This window comes from Cygnus atratus, chromosome 3, assembly GCF_013377495.2.
Source record: "Cygnus atratus isolate AKBS03 ecotype Queensland, Australia chromosome 3, CAtr_DNAZoo_HiC_assembly, whole genome shotgun sequence".
Classification (NCBI taxonomy): Eukaryota; Metazoa; Chordata; class Aves; order Anseriformes; family Anatidae; genus Cygnus; species Cygnus atratus.
Window position 1 is genome coordinate 3926166 of NC_066364.1, and position 21198 is coordinate 3947363.

At 44.5% G+C, this 21198-nt stretch overlaps 1 protein-coding gene across 1 annotated transcript in view; it reads left to right on the plus strand.

The window, feature by feature from the left end:
- PKHD1 (PKHD1 ciliary IPT domain containing fibrocystin/polyductin) overlaps positions 1-21198 on the plus strand; it is a 254443-nt gene that overhangs the window by 59046 nt on the left and 174199 nt on the right. The window lies entirely within an intron of this gene.

Below are 21198 nucleotides of genomic sequence, written 5' to 3' on the forward strand. Positions count from 1 at the left end.
GTACATTTAAAGGAGGCAAAAAAACCACACACACACACACATACAAAACAATTTAGGCTGAGCAGCAGCAATATATAATATTAAATGCTTTCCAACTTTGAGCAGCAGTTCTAATGCTGCGCAGCTGAATTAATGGTTAACTATGGTTAATCATGTATTTTATGAGACATAAATGAGCTTTACCTTATTTTCTGGGCAGCGGGCACCTTTTTTAACACTTTCCTCTTGTACATATAAATGCAAATTCTGTTCTAAGGGGGTTGTTTTTTGTTACTTGATTGGAAACCTTAGCAATGAGATACGGCGTTTCAGCTCTCCGGCAGGGACTTAGCGTTCAGCATTTGTGCAGCTCTGGTTCTGTTTGTTTTCTTCTCCTCTTTAGTATTCAAAACAGAATGGGACAGTCTCTCTGCTAGGAAGACATCCACAAAGTGTGTATTATAATATCTGTGATTCTGAACTAACATCATTATAAAGTTCAGTTTCTAGAAACGTTAATTATAAACCTAAGCCATCCTTTTAGAGTTCTTGGGGTGTCGCAGAGTTTTTGGGGGTGTTGAGCTATAGTACTGGGTTGTTCTTCTTGTGACAAGGAATTCAGAGCGGTGATATATTTGGTGAGTGTCAGATGTCCCTTTGCCATCATCCTGTCCTAAATGCACATCTCCTGAGAAGTTGGTGGAGTCCTACCAGTGCAAGTGGGAAGAGTTTCACTCCTGACTTATCAGAATTATTGCTGTTTTTTCTCTAGTAAACCAAATTATCATGCGGTCGTCTTAGTACTGGGAAACTGAAGTTTGTTTGCTGAGTACTGATATTAAAGTTACCATGGTAATTCTTGACTGTCTGCAGTGAAAATTTGGTTGCTGTATTTACCACCCTACCCCAGAGCAGCTGCAGTATCCTGTCCAAGTAACTTTGGTGTGTTTCCAGCATCAGATTCTGAAGCTTTTAATAAGCCAAGAATCTCTCAATACTCGCCCTGCAAATATTTTTTACGTGTATATTGCTACTGCAACTAAGCATTCTAAAATGCCCTTGTTTTCTTCGTTCTGTTTAAGAAAAAAGCAAGCAAACAAAAAATCACAAGTGTTTTCGTGTTGTCCTTGACACGTGAAGGAACATCATAGGTATCATACGTAGCCTGTCCCCTCTCAGCATTGCCAGCCCTCATGATGCCCTGGCTCTCCATATTCTGTAGGATGCAGGGTGACTCCTCTCCCCTGTGCTTGCTAGTCAGCATTGCTAGCTCTGCTACCCGAAACATGCACAGCCATGGGGAAAACCAAGCCAAAAAATAAAAATTGCTGTTTAGCAAGTGCAAGAGGCCAGCACGGGGCTGTGCTTAGGCCAGTATCAGATCAAACAGCAACAACTCCTTTCATTCAGGTTTTCCTCACCAAATGTGCAAAGGGCAGCTCTACTGCCATAGAGCCCAGGCTGCAGCGTGGAGGAGTTATCACCTACTGTATCGTGGGTCCTGTAGTCTCACTAATGAGATGGTGAGAGGTGGCCTTCTGGCTCAGGTGACAGCCAGAATAAGTTGTGAGGTTTGTCTCTGCTGTGTTTTTTCCACTCGGTGTGGGGGGAAAAGCAGAGTCCTGAGTGTCCTGCGTGAGTGAAAGGAGAGCAGGACGAAACCAGTAGTGCCTTTAGATCTGGGATTTGCTGCTGCTTAATGAACCCAGCAGGCATTTGGAATCATTTTATCCCTCTTCCCAAAACTGGCCTGGTGAGCAGAGGTGGATGGGTGGGGAGTTCAGATAAATGGTTTCAATTTTGGTCCCTTTCTAGCTGACAGCATCCCATGAAGATTTATGACCTGGTGCGGCATATGCATGCTTCACTGTAGAGGTTTAAATCATGTCATGTGAACTGGCCTTACCTTTCCAGTGGAAATAATGGTCCCAAGGTTCTGCACCAAGCAGTGCAATGCATTAATAGCACCACGTGCCCTAGGATAATGGTGCTATTAGCAGGCAGCAAAACTCTGCGTACAAGTAATGGGGCTGCATCTCTTTATAATAACATCTGGTACCTCTATTGCACTCTCATGTAAGGATCTCAAAGCACTCCAAAACCAAAGATACTCTGCTCTGTGTTTTGTTTTCTACTTATTCTTCTGCCAGCTGAATGATGCCCAGGCAGGCTGACAACTGAGTGAAGCCTTAGCACAGTCAAGTTTTGTGGGAGGTTGGGAGCAGAGATGTTGAGATGGTGATGGAGCAGTGTTAGCTCCAGGATGGCAGCAGAAGGGAAAAAAGTCATAAAAGAAAGGCCAACAGAGGCTTGTATTATCAAGAGCATGGAGGGAGAATTGATAAGAAAGGAGAACAAACTTGCTTTGGAGGAAAAATTGAATAAAACTCAAAAGGTTTGTCCTGGGAGCTGGAGTCTAAGGGATAAAACGGTTAGGGAGAGGGTGTTTTTTTCTTCATTCTTTATAAGACATTTATTAAGACCTGCCTGTAATTCTTAATATAATGAGGAAGAGAATAACATGATTAGTTGGGATTTGGCAGGTGGGCTGGAAATGAGATGAACACAAACCATGATGGGATGATGCTTTTAGCAGCCCTTTCACCAATAGCTCACAGACAGCCCGGTGGCATTGAAGGGGAATCCATGCATTAGGATCCTACTGTACAGAAAGTGCCAGAGATGTGGCCATCAGCTTGATGCCTTCTTCAACCAACAGGAGCCTTGTACGGCATTTTCCTCTTGCTGGACTTCACAGAACAGGATCCAAACAGTGACTGAACTAGCCTGTGAATTCACCCTGGATCAGCTTTACTGAAAAGTTGCATTAAACAGCTACCGTAACTCATCCAGGAGTCAGACCTTAGCTCTGTTAGTTGGGTTTTGAATAACGGCATGCTGCTAGACAGGCACATTCCTCTATTTCTCTGGTCATATCCAAAGCATATTATATACACTTCCGAGGTGTTTCCTTGCCCTCTGTTTGAATTACAAGTGCACGTGGAAGCCACGGACACCAAAGTCACCTGCAGAGATTAGCAAACACCACGTGTTCTTCCTCTGTGAGTTAATGAGGTAGTTGTTCTTTGAACTTCTTTAGTTGTCTTGGATATAAGGAAGCTCCAAGTACTTGAGGGTCATACCTACAAACTCTTTGTTAGGTGCTTTTTTTTTTTCCTTTTATTTAACTTTTATTTTTCCCCTTCATAAATACATATAAAGATCTATTTTAATGAAAAGATCTTAATTCTAGATACCTTAAATCTTGGATGATATGAATGAAATAGGGAGGCTTAAGTCTGCAGAAAAGAGAGCTCTTCCACCTCTTATCACAACATACCTTTGCTCAAAAATTGTTCTATTGCTCTCATCCAAATTAGAAAGTTGTTTTTTGAAAATGCTGGGTGTCCTGTTCACCTTGTGCATGCTGCTGCCTTGAGTCAGTCACTTGGATTTGATGGTCCGGTTGAACCGCTTTGAAAATTTTGGGGCAGCATCCTCAGTCGAGGAAAAGAGCTGTGTTTTTTGGGAAGTGAGGCAATATTCTTCCCTTCTACTTAGGTTTTCAAGCTGTTGCTTGCATGGCTGCAGTCTGAGCTGGACTCAGGTTGGAATTCAGAGGAACCCCCAAAATTTCTGTGGTTCTGCTGGCTGGAGACTTGTGACTTAGCAGGTTTCATCAGACTTGGGTTCACTAGCTTGGCCTTTTCCTGGGGCCTGCTCCGAGCCTGAATATCCCTGAGAGAACAGCTTTTATGGCCTTCTTCAGAAACTGGTTCTGGCCCTTGCTTCACTTTTTGAAGTACTTGCCACCATATGATGTAAGTAGGTCACGCGAAGTAAGCAGCAGGTCTCTGCCCTACTGTTGTATTTGGCATCATTAGTGTTTGCAGCTTGCTCCATTGTTATCTGGGGAAGAGTTGTAGAATTATTTTTACATCTGTATATAATGCAATTTAGCCTACCGAAAGGAGAAGCGGAAAAAAAAGGAAAAAATTCCACCACTGATTGTATATCCCACAGGACTTAATTAGTTCACAGCTTCATGATACACTGGATAATAGAAAGATATGAATTAAATAATACAAGGGAAAATAAAAGTAGTTCTAATCCTCACTCAGTACCTGTCCACTTCCACCTTGGCTACATAATGAGATGTCAGCCACCGTGACAGTGATGAGACATGCACAACACGCTGATACCACGCGTAAAGGATGCTCAGGGGAAGGTTTGACCAGGTTTGGATGTCTCCAAACCCATTATGCTTAGTGAGCTTTCAGATGATTATTCCGGATCACTGGACCAGACCTAATCATTGTGCCAGCATGCTGTTTGAGCAGAGTTTCCCTGCGCTGACTCCCCCTTCCTCTCCTGGCTCAGATGTGTGATGCAACGCTCATTGGAGGGCAGGTGCCACGTGTGTTAAGTCACGGGGAAGCTGAACTGGTATGCTAGTGAATCCTCTCCAACCCAACCCTCGAGGGGTCCCTATTAAGAAACAGAAGGCTAATAAAAAATTACTTGCTAGATAAAAATGCCATCCTGGATTATGGCTCTGCCTGGCTATGCTGTGCTGACGTTAGTTTTTCAGTAGGGCATTGAGGGAAGGTCTTGAGATTTAAGAAGTAGCTTAGAGTATCGAGGAACTGTGAGTTCTTTGCTTGGTAATTGGTACTGGGATAACCATTTTGTCTGCTTCTCAGAATTAAAAAGAAAAATACACAACAACAAACAAGCAAATCTGCATCTGAGAACTGCATGGTCTATTAAGAGACCTTTGCTATTCAAATTCTTAATGTAACCAGGATCAGCTTTCCAAATCCCATGTATTCCTCTGTATATCTTAGAATCTTTCCTTCCTTTTTTTTTCTTTTTTTTTTTTCCTTCACTTATTTTCCTCATTAACTCTCTCTGGGTGCCATATTATTCTGAGGTGAGGATGGAGATGAGATAATTTCGTCTGTTGGAGATGTTTGGTACGTTATATAGGTGACAATTCCTAGGCAGCATCCCAAGGAGCAGATAGGGCTCTCTGGCAGTGCAGAGCACGCCAGCCATAAAGGGCTGTTACTTTATTTTTCACATCAGTGCTGTGCTGGATCTCCTGACCACATTGTATGTCTGTGAGGGTTACAAGAGATGGGAGGTGACTCTCCTGCAGGTCCAGCAGGCTCCTTGTGCTCTGCATGGTAGATGTGTGATGCTCTTTCACTCTTGTTTTAGTGCCATCCTCATGTTGTATGGACATCTCATGGGTGAGCTTTGAGGATGGGAGGTTCATAGTTGGTTGCCCCTGCTTGTAGATATGTGTGGGCTTCAAGTTTATGGTCATATATGTCTATATGTATTTTCTGGTTTAAAATATATAAATAAATCCAGGAACTTCAGAAGGGCACCAGCGCCTAAAGGTGAAGATGAGGGTGTCATCTTTCAAGCTTCTTCATCCTTCATCTTCAGAAATGGTACAGCCCTAACGCGTTCTCATTCCTATGCTCTGTCTCTTCAGTGTCCTTTGGCTGCCCATCTCCATCTGTCCTTTTTTTCTGGAGCACCAAACGGTGCCAGAAAGGAAAATGATCCTCTCTCTGCCTTCTCCAGTGCTTCTCTTGGAGGAAAACCACTCACCAGTTTGAGGCTGGTTAAGCAGGGTATGAGTGAAATGTGCCATCTGTGAGGATGGAGGCATCCCGGTCTGAGCAGAAGCCTGTGAATGAGCCCTGGCACTGTTTGCTCACAGCTGTGCCCATCAGTTTTGTGCTTCCTTGCCCTTAGTGTGAAGCCATGCCACCTGCACTGTCGTGGTATCGTGGGACAGGTGATAGAAGGTGCTTTATCTTCATTTGCCCATACTGATTACGTCTCACAGAGGCCAGGGGAACAGTAGGCTCTGGCTACAGGTTATCAGGGAGGATTTTTCTTACAGCTGCCTGGTGCACTGAGCTTTCAACAGGGCTCCTGGGTGCTTTGGCAATGCAAATACCCTGCCATAACAATGCCACAAGGGATGGGGAGCCAGGAGGAGAACTAGATGAAACTTTTCCAAAATATCAGGTGTGTATTATTACTATTATTTTAATATAAATACACACTTTTAACAACCCAGCAATTCCCCCCCCCCCCTTGCATCATTATGTTCTCTGTTGCTTAACCTCCTGTCGTCATCATGGTTATTTTCAGAGGCGGGGGCAGGAACATGCAAAACCAACTTAGATTTGCAGGCCTCTCAAAAAGGAAGTAGAGGAGTCCATAACAAATTAATAAAAATAAAAGCACAAAGCCAGTCTTGGGGTGGGGATGCTATCAGAGCAGAGAGAGGGACCATCTGCAAGGTTGTTAAGATGTAGAGAACCAAGATGGCCTCCACAGTAACCACAGGCAATGTGAAGAGATAAATGGTTGACCCGAGCCCGTGTCAGGCTAGGATTGATGCCACTATCAGCCCTAGTGCCTTTGCAATGATTTTTTAAAAAATCTCTGATAGAGTGTGTTATCTAGTTACTGGCATGAGGGCAATGGCCTGGAGGCAGCGAGGGGGGGGGGGGGGGGGGGGGGGGAGGGGGAGGACGAAGGAGAGGAGGAGAGAAAGGGGAAAGAAAAAAAAAAAAAAGGTCATTCCGGGAGGACAATCTCTGCTGGACTAAATGAGAAAATAAGGGCCTTGCTCTGGAAGGGGGAGGTAAATAAATAAATAATAATAATAATAATAAAAAAAAAAGTGGCTGCTAGGTGTGCGAGAAAAGGATAAGCGAAATTGCTTCTCCTTCTTTCTCTTTCCTTTCCTGCCTTTTTTTTTTTTCCTCCCCTTTTTCTTTTAATGGGATCGGCCTTGGGCTGCAATGGGAAATTTAGGAGATCTGCTTGTAGTGTGTTTTTTTTTTTTCTTTTGCTTTAACTTTTTGCTTCCTGATTTGAGGTTTAACTCTTTCCTCTTCTGCTGCCAGCTCGAAAAAATCAAGGGCTGAACTCTATATTTTTTTCTTCTCTTTTTCCCCCATTTTTGAATAGCTTTTTTTTTTTTTTTCTTTCCCCCATCCCACCGTCTTTCTAGTGTATAAGACATTATTTCCTAAATTGCACATGCTTTTCCAGGGAGCCCTCCTCTCCCCATCCCTCTCACTGTAGCACTGGAGGCCTGTTGGACATTCCCCCCAAGATGGGATGCCCACCACCCCATAACCCACAGCACCCTGACGCCTTTCCACTCCTATTCATTCTGTGTGAAATTAGAATCAAGTGGGAGAACCACTTTCCTTCTTCCCACCCCCATTTATTCCTGCTCCCCACCCTGGAAAGAAACACAGATTCAGAGTGAAAAGTGTCGTTTTGGAGGCACTGCTGCGGGGGACAGAAAGCAAGGCTTCCCCTTCCCTCACCCAGAAAAAGCCTGAATTAAGGCTTTAGGAGGGTGCGAGGAAGCCTTCCTGAGGGACTGCGGGCAAATTTTCTTCGTGCTTGCTCTCAGGCTCTTGCACAGAGTCTTGCTGCCACTTTCCTGTTTAATTATGACAGACTCTAATCGACTCCTTTGGCATTTCGGCAGGTTTGGAGGGGGTGGATGGCCTGTGGTGGAAGCGTGGCCCTGGTTCTCCATCTGTGGAACTTGCTCTTGATTTGGAGGAAGGGGCTGGGGGTGTTTAATGGCTGGGTCCATGCTGGGGTGCACAGCTTTGGGCTCTGTATGAACCGAAAGGGAAGCTTTTTCATCTCCCTATTGGGAATTTGATTGAAAGGGCAGAGCTCCTTGGAGACACACATGGCCTGGACTTGTTCTTCTCCCAGGTTGGAGTGTGATTTAATGTGTGAGAAGGTCTTGCCCCTCCTTAGGTGTGATGTGGGCTGAAGATGCTTTCAGGCAGCTCTTGCGTCCCTGACAATGTCCTCTGTGTCACCATCCGACTTCATGTCCTCTTCCCAGTCCCAAACAGAGCAACAAGACCTGATGTTGCATGCAGGAATTTTCCGAGAAGCATGGTCCTACACTTGATGTTTCTGGGGCCTGTTTTGGCACCCAGTAATGAGCTGGGCAGTGTTTGCCCTGTTTTGAAAACTGGGAGATTTTAGTAGTGTGGATGCAGTGAGGGAAATGGAAGGGCCCTGGCCACAGCTAGACCATGGGATGAGGTGTTATCTTTATATTGGTCAAGCATAAAGATTTGAGACTGGGTTTGACCATGGCAGTGGAGACAACTCCTGGCCTGGAGCACTGAAATGCCAGATTTGGGGAAAGGAGGATGTTTCCTTTTAGCCTTAAAAAATAACCAGAGATTATTTTATTTACTTATTTTATTTACTTATTTATTTTTGGTGCTTCATTTGAGGCACCTAAGGGTGCTGCACTGAGGCCCTGGTTGACATGTGCATTCCCAGTTCTGAACACATTTAAAAACTACCCCTTGAAGCCCTGGTTTCCTCATCAACATTAAAACCGATTGGATTTAGTCTTGCAGAGTGTGAGTGATGTGTGAGTGTCAGCATGTGAGGTGCTGTGGTGGCTCCATCTTGCTGCAAGTCTTTCCTCTTTACTGGTGGGTTGTCCCAGACATTTATTCAGAACAAAAGCTTGCTGTGAATATACAAAGCTGTTGAGCTCTCGGGGATATGGACTCATTTGGATAAGCGCATGGGCTAGCAACTCAGGTGGTCTGGTTATAGAATCATAGAATATCCCGAGTTGGAAGGGACCATAAGGATCATCAAGTCCAACTCCTGGCACCGCACAGGTCTACCCAAAATTTTATACCATGTGACTAAGTGCACAGTCCAATCGCTTCTTAAATTCAGACAGGCTTGGTGCAGTGACTACTTCACTGGGGAGCCTGTTCCAGTGTGCAACTACCCTCTCAGTGAAGAACCTCTTCCTGACGTCCAGCTTAAACCTCCCCTGCCTCAGCTTACCACCGTACCCGCAGGTCCTATCACTGGTGATAACGGAGAATAGGTCACCTGCCTCTCCACTCCCCCTCGTGAGGAAGTTGTAGACTGCGATGAGGTCCCCCCTCAGCCTCCTCTTCTCCAGGCTGAACAGGCCAGGTGACCTCAGTTATGACTAGACATGGGTTCTAGAAGGCCAGGATCTCCTTCCCTTTTAGTCTCTACAATATTTTCTGCTAGGCTGTAGTCTAGACATGTATTGCCTATGTCATGTGTGACACTCAATGTGAGGTGGATGATGGCGTAAAGGCATCACGTCTACAGGGATGTAGCTCTGAAGAGCTGAGCTTGGTACCTGGCCATGCCTTGAGCCATAAGATCAGGCTTCCCATCCAGTCCACAAGAAAAAAGAATAAACTTTGGAGTTGGTGTGTGGTGTGTGAGGGACACAGTTGGGTTTTGCATCGTTAAAAAAAAAAAAAAAAGAAGAAAAAAAAAGTGGTAATATCCTGAGGATAACAAAGACTTGAAAAGCTTCTTGCAAGCTACTGGTAGTGATGGAAACATAATCATCTTGTATCATTTCTTCTGCGTGAAGACTTCAGAGTAAGGAGTAGAATAAGTAATACTTTTTTTTTTTGTTAGTTTTCTTTTTTTTTTTTCTTCCTTTTTTTGTAACCGCTGGTGTTATGGCAAAGTCTTTCCCCACTCTAAACAACATGAAAGAGGTGCACAGTTGGAGGATGACTGAATTCCTGTACTATTTCAGTTCAGAAACACTTATTAAGACAAAATAATTTTAAAAAATGTTGCAGCAGAAGGAAAAATCAGCATGTTAAAGCACTCTGCCACAGTTTATCTAAGAGCCTTCATTCTGTCTTTAACAAAGGGGTTAATTTTATGTGATTGCCAGTAAAAACAGGCTGTTTTCAGGATGAGTCGGGCGATGGACTGAGTTAACAACCCCTTGCAAGTGCCAGGTGTGTTTCCCTGATTGGCAGCTCCATAGGTGGAAACCCCTCGTTCCCAGCCCGTCCTTGGGAATGGCTGCAGAGCAAAGGACTTTGTTAAGGGATTGTAAGGCTGCCTCGTAAAAACTAGCAAACAATTACCATCCTGATGGGAAGGAGAGGAGGGGACCGAGAGCTCTGCAGGCCCCTTGAAGAAAAGCAGACGTCCCAAGGCAGGGAGGCATCAGGTGAGGCGGACGCTATAAACACTTTTCAGTGAATGCTGTCTCCTCAATAAAGAGGCAGTTAGCCTGTCTACGGCATTAACAAAATATTCCCAGTTAACTTCATGGGTGGTGCAGGGCTGGGAGCTGTTAGCTCATATTCAGTTAAATTTCAAATGTCAGAGCTCGTTAGCGGTGATTTTAGCCAAAGACAGTTTGTGAGGAGCTCAGTAAATTTGACTTCCTCGGATAAAATCAAGGCAAAAGATTGCCGCTTTGCTTATTGATTTATTTTCCTGCTTTCACACATCTTCTTTGGGCCTGGGATTCTGATCGAGGGTCAGGCTTGGCTTTATTCGCTTAGGGATTGTGTTTCTGTCTTTCACGCACAATCTTGTTCTTTCATTGTCACATTAATTCTCATTTATTTGCCTTTTCCCTCCTGCCTTAACCTGTGTCTGGTGAGTGGGATATGTAGATTTTGCTCGTGGTGTTGAGGACAGATTTTCTCCGAGCTCACCAGCAGGCCTGTGTGTGCATGGACATTCTGAATGGCTTTAGATGTTCAGGCTGACCTATGCAAAACTGAGGAAAGAGATGCAAAACAGCTGGCAGGGAGCAATTCTCTAAAACTGTAGAGGTGTCTCAGCCAAGGTCTGTTTTTCTCTGTTTTCCTGATCTCGGGATTTAACTTCTTGTTGTTTTGAATCCACCTATGCCCAATGAACTGGGGCAAAGCTTCAAAGCTGAGATGGCTCAGGCAATGTGGCAGAAAGTGAGATTTCCTATGCAGGAAGGACAGCACTCAGTGGTCACCAGCATGGATATGAGTTGGTTGATGTTCATTTTCACCTCTGGGAGATGTAGACACCACAGGGTGACAATTTTGGACACATTCCTCCAGGTGGTGATAGCTAGCAGTGGGCAGAGCTTTGGGGTTTGCACCAAGGCACTTTATTTCCACCTCCTGTAAGTACATACTGATTCAGGTATGTACCTTAATATGATGCCCAACTCTTCCTGAAGTCAAGTCTGCTTTTGGAAAATGCTACCAGGCACCCATCTGCATCCTTAAGCACTTGAATGCATTGGGGTGTGGATGTGCCAGCAAAGCTCCTTGGGAATGGGACCCTGGATTTTATATCCTGCCAAGTGATTAACAGGCAGACAAACATGTGTGTGGGAGGGCAGATAGTGAAAGGCACAGCACATTGCAGGGGATCTGTGCTCCCAACAAAGATGAGCTGTTACAGCCCTGAAAGACAAAGGGATGGCTTTGTAGCCCAGACAGCAGCAGTTTGTGCTTTGAACTCAAAGGGCTCTCAGTTAGCCATGTGGCGTGTTGGTCGAGGGGTTCTCTCTCACGCTACTCTCTCTTCTTGTTATCTGATTACAATGAAGTTTGGGCTGAAATCTCTTGAAACGACAAGAGTGGCTAATGTCCCATAGCGCGTGTGATGCTGCTCTTCAGCTGAGGCGTGGTTGCTCATGGCACAGCCATGCAGAGAAAAGTGCCCTAGATGAACTTCAGCTGGTTTCAGGCTTCTGGTGCTGTCTGCACCCCTGCTGAAATTGCCTATCATGTGTCACTGGCAGCTCCAACCACTGGGAAAAAAAAATAGATAGCAGCACTGTTCCATTGAGAATCAGTTCTAATTTTAACTCTATATAATAAATATATTAAAGTACATATTTCTGTTCTAGATATGTCCTTGTTTGGAAGTTGTCATGCATCAGGAATGATCTCTGATGTTTGTACAGCTCCTTGCACATCAGCATCCTGGGCTTTATCTGGATTTGTTGCAATTAAATAGACACCTTTGTCTGCAGAGAGATAGGAGGGGTGTGCCCAGTCTTCTAAATGACACCTAACACCCAGATTCCCATTAGGAATTGGAAAATTCAGCTTGCAGTGATGGTGCAAAGGTAGCCTTTGCTAAGGAGTGCCATCTCCCCAGCCATCATAACCCAGTGTTCCCCTATTGCTTGCGTGACCTTTTCTATAAGAGTCCCATCTTCACCTTTTTACCTTTCTGGCAGATAAGTGTTTTTGATGATGACAATAAAGATACCGCAAAGCACTTTTATTCTTGGTTGCCCCATCTGGGCTGCGCGTTTGATCCGAACGGCCAGCGTTCCAGTCAGATTGCACTATCAGATGGAGCTGGCTCTATTTCCTGCATTATTCTTCCTGGCTGTACCACATTATGCAATTATGTTTGCATTTAAACCTGAGCACTTACCTGTAATGATGCTGTAGTTCAGTACATGATACATTACAGCACTAGATAATGCATACAGATAGGCTAAGAAAGCATGTTGTTGATGTGCTAAAACTAAACAGGACATTGCATTTGAAAGCGGACTCTGAAAGCTCGCAGATTAGGATGAGTCGCTTAAAAAGCTTGCATTACTGAAATAACAGCCACGCAGGGTGAAACCCTCTCCCTGCTGGGCAGGTACAGGACTGAAAGGGCAGCGCAAGGCTTCAGTCTCCATCTCAGGAGTCTGGCTGCTGTCACCCGCTTCTGCAGGAGCAGGGAGGTCTCACGGGCTGCTGGGAGTGCCAAATTCTGCGCCCCTATAGCACAGAGTCAGTGAGGGGCTTGGAGGACAGGCTGCATGTCCCAGCCCCACGTCCCTGGGCTCGGGGAGCTCTCCAGGGAGCAGCCCCCGGCCCCTCTCGGGGCAGCCCGTGCCAGGGCTCCGGCACCCGCCCAGCCCAGCAGTGCTGCCTGAGGGGCAGGGGGAGCCGCCGGGGCTCCAGGCTGGGCCCGGGGCCTCTGGGCCTGGCCCTGGGCACCGCTGAGCAGGGCCTGGCTTTGTCTTCATTGCATCATGTCTCTGCAATGCAGAAGCAGCCCTAGGGATGCGATTCTGACTAGTTGGCTTGCATTTCTCATATTGTTATATACTATACTGCTTTAGTGAAGTTAATAGGGTGTTTTAGGTGGTACTCGGTAGCTGGATGGCAGACCCTGGTACCCAGTGCTGGAAGTGATAGTTATTATTAAAGCATGCCAGGACAGTTAATCTCTATCCCCCTTTAGGACTTCACTTCTGTCAGATGAAGTGAAGATTTTAGTGACTTCCCTACCTCTATGCACACTGGAGCAAAGAAGCAAATTCCAGAATAACAACTTTTAATACTCCTGGTCTGCATCAGATCCTAGCCTGGGATGGAGTATAGCCAAAAGCCATTTCCTCGTGCCCATCCAGGTTCTCCCTCTCAAATCTGGAATTCATTTTAAAAATACATTTTAGACAGGTGAAAATGATCTGGCAAAACATTTTGATGAAGCTGCTGCAGTGATTCAGCAGAACCCAGGCATGCTGCAGTCAGACATGAATTTTCGTCACAGGATAATGAAGCAATGTAATCCTGCTTCGCAAGATACTGGCGAGTACATTGGTTTTCCCTTCAGTTAAAGAGGGATTGCAACCAATAATTTTCCTAGCAGGTTGCTTTTCACCGTACTTTGGGGGGTCTGTAGATGGAAGGTGCTAAAGTTGGGCAGAGTGTCATCTTATTTGTTTGAGAGAGGATATATAAGTGAAAAAAAGAAAGGAAGCACATACTAAGTTGTAGCCTTCATGCAGCAAAGCCATTTTCAGTCTTGGCCTGGTAAATCATTGCAAAGCCCTTGTAAACCAGGCTTGGAGCAGCGATGGGATGTGTAGCAGTACTCCCTCTAGGAGCTGCGTGAGAGTTAGGGACTGGATTCCACACCGATGCTTTGACCTCTAGCCCACTCTGGCAGCTGATTTGGGAATCTCACACGGTTTTTTTTCTGCCACCTGATCACTAAAAAACCCATCATCAGATCTTCACTGGCACTATTGGGGTGAATTAGACTCGTAGCCCTCCATTTACAGTAGAGTTCACTCAGGAATCCTTCTTGCTGACATGCAGACACATAATTTGATTTCTTTTCCTGCAGGTGGTTAGAAGATGTTTAAGCTAATCTCTTTATTTGCAATGTTTGCTCTCAGATTAGTTAAAGTAACTCATTCTTGTTCAGTTGTGAGACAATATTTGCACAGCGCGTGCTGCAAAGTCCAGCACAGTCACCACACTTGGTTATTCTGCTTGTGCAAACAACTTGATGTTACAATTTGCTTGTTACCATGAAACTGCCATTTATAATTTGTCTTGGAAGCCTTCAGTCTTTGAGAAATCACTGTTTTAGAGAGATGTGTAAATTATGTGTGCCCTTGAACTGTGTTTTGGAAAGGGAAGACCAGTCTTCTTGTTCCTGAATGGGAAGATTGCACTGAATTCCCTGATGTATTTGCACGCACAGGGTTTTCATGCAAGTCGGGCTTGTGATTACATTTTGCTGGGATAGTTTCCACTGAAATAAACTGTCTCTAAATATCAGGCCATAAATGAACATTAGGAAGGTTCTTGTGGATTAGCAATGAGTTACTGTAGAGAAAGATTGCCTTTTGTGAAAAAAGGCTCTTCTACAGCTCTCTGTAATGTGTTGAACTAAGCTGCTAAAAAGTACTATTCTAGCTTTTTTTTTGAAGCAAATGGGAATTTCACTGTTCATTCTACAAGAGACGTTTTCCATCAGTTTAGTGTCCTTGCTAGGTGCATAGAAGAGTCTAATATGTGCCTCTGTTCTGCTTCTCCAATTCAGTGACTTCCAAAAAATTTCCTGGTACGAACCTGTTTGCTTCCTGACTTTGCCACCCAAGCATGGGCACTCCCCACCTCTTCTTGTGAATCTCAGCGTTTTTCTGAGACATCAGGGCACCAGCTGCTGCTCCTGCACTGACCTTTTGGTCCCTTGCCCTTGAAGTGCAACCTGGGCATTTTTTTCTTTGCCAGCAACCATGGGCAGATTTTGCTACAGCAAGAAAAAGCTATTGTGTGCTCCAAGATATTTCCTTAGCTTCCACAGTGCTTTCCTTTATCTTTGAAATTAAGATTTTTGGTTCTAGGATCAACCTCCCAACATAACCTTCAAAAAACCCCAGGAGAGCTGAGAACAACACTTTGGGACTCAATGTGAGTGCGGTAAATAGACATGGGCCTTCCCACGAGTCTCATGGTTTGTTTAATTACGGAGTGGTTTAATGCTGCTCATATTCCCCCGATACTTGGTATTTTACCTTGGATTCAGGTGAGCTTTCTTGCCAGGGTATAGGCAGCTGACACATGCTGTATCTGGGACGTGCACCCCCCCTTCCAACAGCGATGTCTTTTCAGTGCCCTCCCTATGAAAGCACCATTTGATCAAACTAATATTCCGTGTCCTTAATTAAATACCTCTGGTGCAAAGAGCCTTACCTTCTGTGCTTGGAAATTGCAGTGATTACTCCCCTGCTGGAAAAGCCTTCCTTTTTTTGGTGTTTTATTTTTGGTGGTGAATTTTCTTCTTTTGCTTTTAAGAAGAAGAATTAAGCTCTTTCTCCTGCCATTGTCCAGTTGCAAATTGGCCTGAGACTGACTTGTGCCATGGGCTCTGACCTCTGAAACTGCCCACTCATTTTTTTTCTGAAGTAATCAGCTAGACGAACTATTTACAGTTGGCTTTTGGGTCTTCTCACTGCTTTTGCGGCTGCCCCTGTCTGAGTAATTAATGACAGCATGGCTTGTTTATGGTCTTGAGTTACTAATGCTGTTGGCTGCAAATGCATTTTTACCTCTGGGACGTGCCAGTTTCCTGGTTCTAGTCCCACCTCACTGGCCCAGGTCAATTTTTTGTGTGTAAACAGATTTATCCTGTAATAGTTGGAGAGAGACTAGGTCATTCATCAGTCCCATAGAGAACATGCCCAGCCAGATTCTTCCCTTTCTGTGCTTGTGCAACTCCGCAGAAGTCAGAAAGATTCCTGCAGGACAGCTAAAATTAAGGAGGGGAAAAAAAAGGAAAAAAAAAAAAAGATCAATTCTTTCTTTCTAATTCAGGGTACAGGCAATCTCATTTAGAAATAAAGGTATAGGAGAGGGGTCCTCATGTCCAGCCGCATGCCCAGCCCTGACCCATGCTGTATCAATTCTTCTGGGAGTCACTGATGAAGGAACTTCTCTTGGGTAGGGTAATTTCACCTGTGTGTTAGAACTGGAGTAAAGGGTAAAAAGAAGCAACAGATGATGCAGACAGATGTAAAAACATAATCTTTTGGCCTTGGAGAAGGTCTGTTGGGTTACGGTCAATGCCTGTTCTACCACAATTCATAAGGGAAGGAGCTCACTCTTTACAGCCTCTCACTGCACTGATGGTCAGAAGCACTCTGCTAATTCCCAGCCTTAGTTTATTAATAAGTATATTACTTCCAGTCTGCTTTGAGGGTAATGTTGTATTTTGGTATAAATGATTCATTTTTTTCCTATTGTACAGTTCTCTAGGTGTCTTTCCTTCCTTCCGACTTTTAACATATGTTTGGCTACTTAGTGAGTTGTGACTTGAGCACAACCATTCCTGCATTCTTTTTAATCATTTCTTTCTGAATTATTGGAAGAGGATGGTCCCATTATCTATCAACCTTTGTTGACCAGTTTGTTTACCAGTGTCTGCTCCGTTGAATTAGCCACAGGTGGTCTCTGCTATGATGTGGTTTCAAGGGGAACTTCCTTTCATCCCTCTGGGTTTTTGTAAAATTCTTCACTGTTTTGCCAAGGCAGTTTTTACCAACATCTAAAAACTACCACCCTATTACTCATTGCTGAACTGACAGGGGCTGTCTTAATGCTGGCCCACAGGGAAGAAGTACGTCAGTGGTCAGACCGCGTTGTTTTCAGGAATCACATCATGGAATTGAACTGGGTGAGGAATCTCTCAGGGTCAGATGCTGAAAAATTACTGGGAGCCAGGAGGCTGCCTTTCTCTGATGGAAGGATAGGAGAAACTAGAGAAGTCAAAACATGCTCTCGTTTTTGTCAAGTTCTTTCAAAGGACTTTCTGAATTGAACTGTATTAAAGTAAATGGAAATGATAGAGGTGAACGTGATGTTTTCGCAAAGAGGATTGAAGTGGATACCCATAGCAAGCTTCTCCAGAAGTGCTCCTTTCATTTCCTTCTGCTCCCTCACTTCCAGTCTAGAAACCTCCTTGGAAATGTGGCATGCAGTGGCAAAGCTGAAGAACTCTAATGAAGTGCACGTGAATCAAAAGCCTTTAAGAGATTGCCAATCCCATTGTATGATCCACCAGACAGATTAATCTCTGATTTCCAAGGAAACTCATTGTAGGCTACATACATGTTTGAGGCAGCTTCTCTGAAATTAAGGCCAAGAGAGAGCCTGCAAAAAACTGGTAATTGTTAATCTCTGTCTTGTTTGCTTTTCCGTAGTGAAAATTGGCCTTTTTGGAACAAGAGGTGAATTGCCTGTCAGGTGGTGGGTTTTGTAACGAGGATTAAATGGTACTCTCCATCCTGGGAATGCTTGGAGAAGCCTTGGGAACTTTTATATTCATTTTTAGCCTCGAACAGCTTGAGTTTGGCCATTCTTTGATTTCATAGCACAGTCAATAATTTCTCCTCCTTTTGGTGTGAATGTCTAAATGACATGAATTTTCAAAATAAGGTGTTGTACCGAGCTGCTGATAGCAGGTGTGTGTTTTCTTACCGTTCCCAGGGATGGCCCTAATCCCTCTTTCCCATGAAGCTGTATATATGCCTTCATTCTCCCCTATAGCAAACTCCTTGTATGCTGCCAGGAATGAAACCGAGATTGCAATAAGTCATCTTTTGGTTTTGATTTGTATCAACAAAAGGATGCTTTTCATGTTGAGTGCTGTAGTGCATGCAGGAGACTTCTTATAGCAGTGGGATGAAAGAGCATCCTTGTCTCAGGGATGCAGGCTGTGCAGAGGAAGACCTAACTACACCGATGGAAATCCTATGACTACAGTAGTGGTGAACATTTTCGGTTAATTTGGCAGAGGGTTAGATGTCCTAAATGCAGGAGAGGCAGGGAATCATGCCAAGAGACAGTTTCAGCTTACTGGGGCATTGGGCAGTGTCTTGTACATGAACTCCACTGACTGTAGCAGATAACACACATTTGCATCTCTTTCAAGCATGTGTGGGAGGGAGGAGCCTCCACCAATTTGTCTGTTTTAATTATAAACGTTCTCCCCACCTTCCTAATTGCTCCTTCATTAAGAAGTAGCTTGTTGTTGCTTTTTTCCCTAGGAGCTAAAAATAATCAACTTTTGTTTGTTTCTGTAAATATTTTTTTTATTATTTTTGCCCTCGAGGAGATAATTATTTCTATTGTTGCATGAAGATGGTGGCCAATACAGGAGGAATAATTAGAGCAGATGGCTGAAAATACTTCCCTTGTAAAAGACATCTAGGGTAATAAAATACCTCCTCTCCTCTTTTGTCTCCTCCAAATATATGTTTTTCTTTCCTTCAGGTGGATGGGGGTTGTGTGGGGGTGTAAATCTTTTCCTGATGTATTAAACTGAGGAGCTGTCAAGAGTTCACAGCCTGGAAAGTGAGCTCCCTGTATCCATCACTGAAATTAAAGGGGTTTCAAATGTGGCGTGGAGTCCTGGGTCTACAGCGTGCTACTCCATCACTTAAAATGTTAACCGTGTCTCTCTGTGGGAACTGAGGGGAGCAACACTTGCTCTCCATACTTGCTGGTTAAATGGCAATCTGTCAGGACCAAGGAAAAGGCTGCCTCGTGGGTGTCAATCTCTCCGCGTTCGAAACCTTTGCTCATTCGTGGCCAGGCATACCAGGAGGGGTGAGGCTCATGGATTCGATGGCTCACCTTCTTCCTGCTGGAGATCGCAGGAAGCAACCTGGGGATTCTCTCGGGTGAAAGTGCAGGTGATGTTTTGTGCTTAGTGGATGTGCCCGGGGGCAAGGAGGAAGCTGGCTGCTGGAGGTGGGGTTGGTGGAGAAACCTGCCTGACTTTGGGTTTCTTTCCATTGCCATATCTCAGGTAATCCTGGGCTGAGGCCAGAAAGAGAGAGCGTGGAGCACAGCAGCAAGCAAAATCTGTGCTGTAGATCAAACATTGCTTCTCGGTTTGGTTTTAAAATTTCTGCCTTTTTCTGATCAGAGGATGCAGGCTCTGGTCTCATGTCTGTGTCTGTAACAGCTGCTAACAGGCCTCTGATTGGGACTGTACTCCAGTAAAACCCCACCTAACCAAGCAAATGAGGAAGTCACTGCAAAGTGAAATGAAATGAGCTCTGCTGTATCTAAACAGGACTTTCTTTTCTTTTTAACACCTCAAAATACCTTGTGTTTTGTTGGAGGGGAGTTAAAAATCACCAGATAATGTGCTGTGCTAGTGGAGCAATTGTAATTTACAAAAATTTAGGCCCAAAATTGAAGGAATGGTGATTTATAATCCCTTCCCTTTGTGGCTTGTTTGCCAGTCTGTGTGGGATTGCAAACATATTGCTGTTATTTATTCATTGGTTGCAGTTGCTGCTGCTGTTTCTGGGCCCAGGTAGTCACAGGCAGGAGCTGAGAAACTGGTGCTGGGAGCTCGTGTTCCCAGTGGCAGACGCACAGGCAACCCCAGGCTGGCTGACAGCAGCAGCAGCAGCTAACAACAGAAAATGGAAAGAAATCTGCCTGAAAATGGAAAAAGAAGGTGCAGGAGGGGATAATGTGCCGAACTGCAAGGAGCTTGTGCATCTTTTATTGTATGCTATTAGACATTATTTTATCTTTACATAAGCTCCTTTTTGGACCTCTGATGGGGAGGAAGTTATTTTGCAGGCTTGGTTCCCTACTGGGATAGAGTCAGCTGCTGCGCTGGGTTCAAAATGTGAAGAATTTCCACAGTGTGAAGAACCCACATTTTCAGAGTGGGTTTCCTATGGATGGCGGATGTGAGGCAACATCCTGCAGAAGTTTTGGTGTTCAGTTCAGTGTTCAGTTTGTGTTATACATAGCTCCCTGGCGAAAACACCAGAAGAGTCTCTTGACTCAATCTATCTACTGATTTTAATGAACCTTGCAGGAATATGGCAGCTTTGAGATCTTGCTGCTCCTGTTAAATCTCATTGTCAGGTGTGAGCACTGACAAAGACATGGATGCAGAGATGTTGCAGTCTTCTAAGCCCTGGGATGGGTGCTCAGCCGTGACCCTGGTCCTTGCAGCTGCTGCTGCTCTTCAGTCTTACATACAAGTGTTTAAATAAGTCCATAGGTTGAATGCTGTATGCCAAGCAGGGGAAAAAAACGAAAATGAAAGTCTTACACTTATTAAAAGTCTAACAGGGAGAGGGGTGATATTATCCTGCTCAGCTGTGGGCAGAAGGACAGGAGCTGGAGTCTCTGCATGATGGAGATGTTTAAGACACGGCCTTCAAGAGATGAGATGCTATCTCACTGTTTTGTCTTTGGGGTCTCAGGTGAGTCAGTCTGTCCCAGCAGTCGTGAAAGCGTGCTCAGCTTGTAGAGCAGCAAAGCCCCCTGTGCATGTGGGTTACAGCCTGTCCCATACTGACAGGGCAGCTGGACGAGACAGGCACTACAACTGAGAAGTTTCTCTGAGATCACATGGATGGAAACTATTGGGGTCAGATGAGAACATAGACTTCTAGAGCTGTGAGTCTGTCACCTGCCTTTCTTGACAATTAGTTTGTGTGTGTATAGATTTGTGTTTTACCATGGGCTGCTTAATAGGAACTGGACATAACCACCACTCAGCCAGGGGCTTAACAAGACCAGTATAGCTGGAGATTGCACTGTGCTTTTCTCCCAGAAAACAGGGAGAGGGTAATCATATGGGATCCACAAGGTCCGGGCAAGCTGTATTTGTGATTTAGCACAGTTGGCCATTTCACTAGCCTTGTGCTAGACCACACTTCTCTCGCAGAGACTTTTTGGTCTTAGAGGAGGGTGTAGGACTGCAAGAGAAATGTCACCAAGTAAAATCTTCTGCTGGCTTGTTTTCCTCCATCAGTCAGATGTCTTTCCTTAGTTACTACAGAGCTGCTTTCCCACTAGCCCCTCTACATCTTCTTTAGTGCTGTGGTGATTTTAAGTGCCTTGAGCAAAACCCCTTTTCTCTCTTCAGACGGGTTCTTTAGATCTATACCCTCTCTAGTAATAGAAGGATGATATGAGTGATTATAAATTGCTCTTGATCCTGTGTTATAAGTTGATGTTCATCTGTTGACTATATATATTTTAAATAAAAGCAAATACATATTAGAAATCCCATGAAAGATGCAAATAC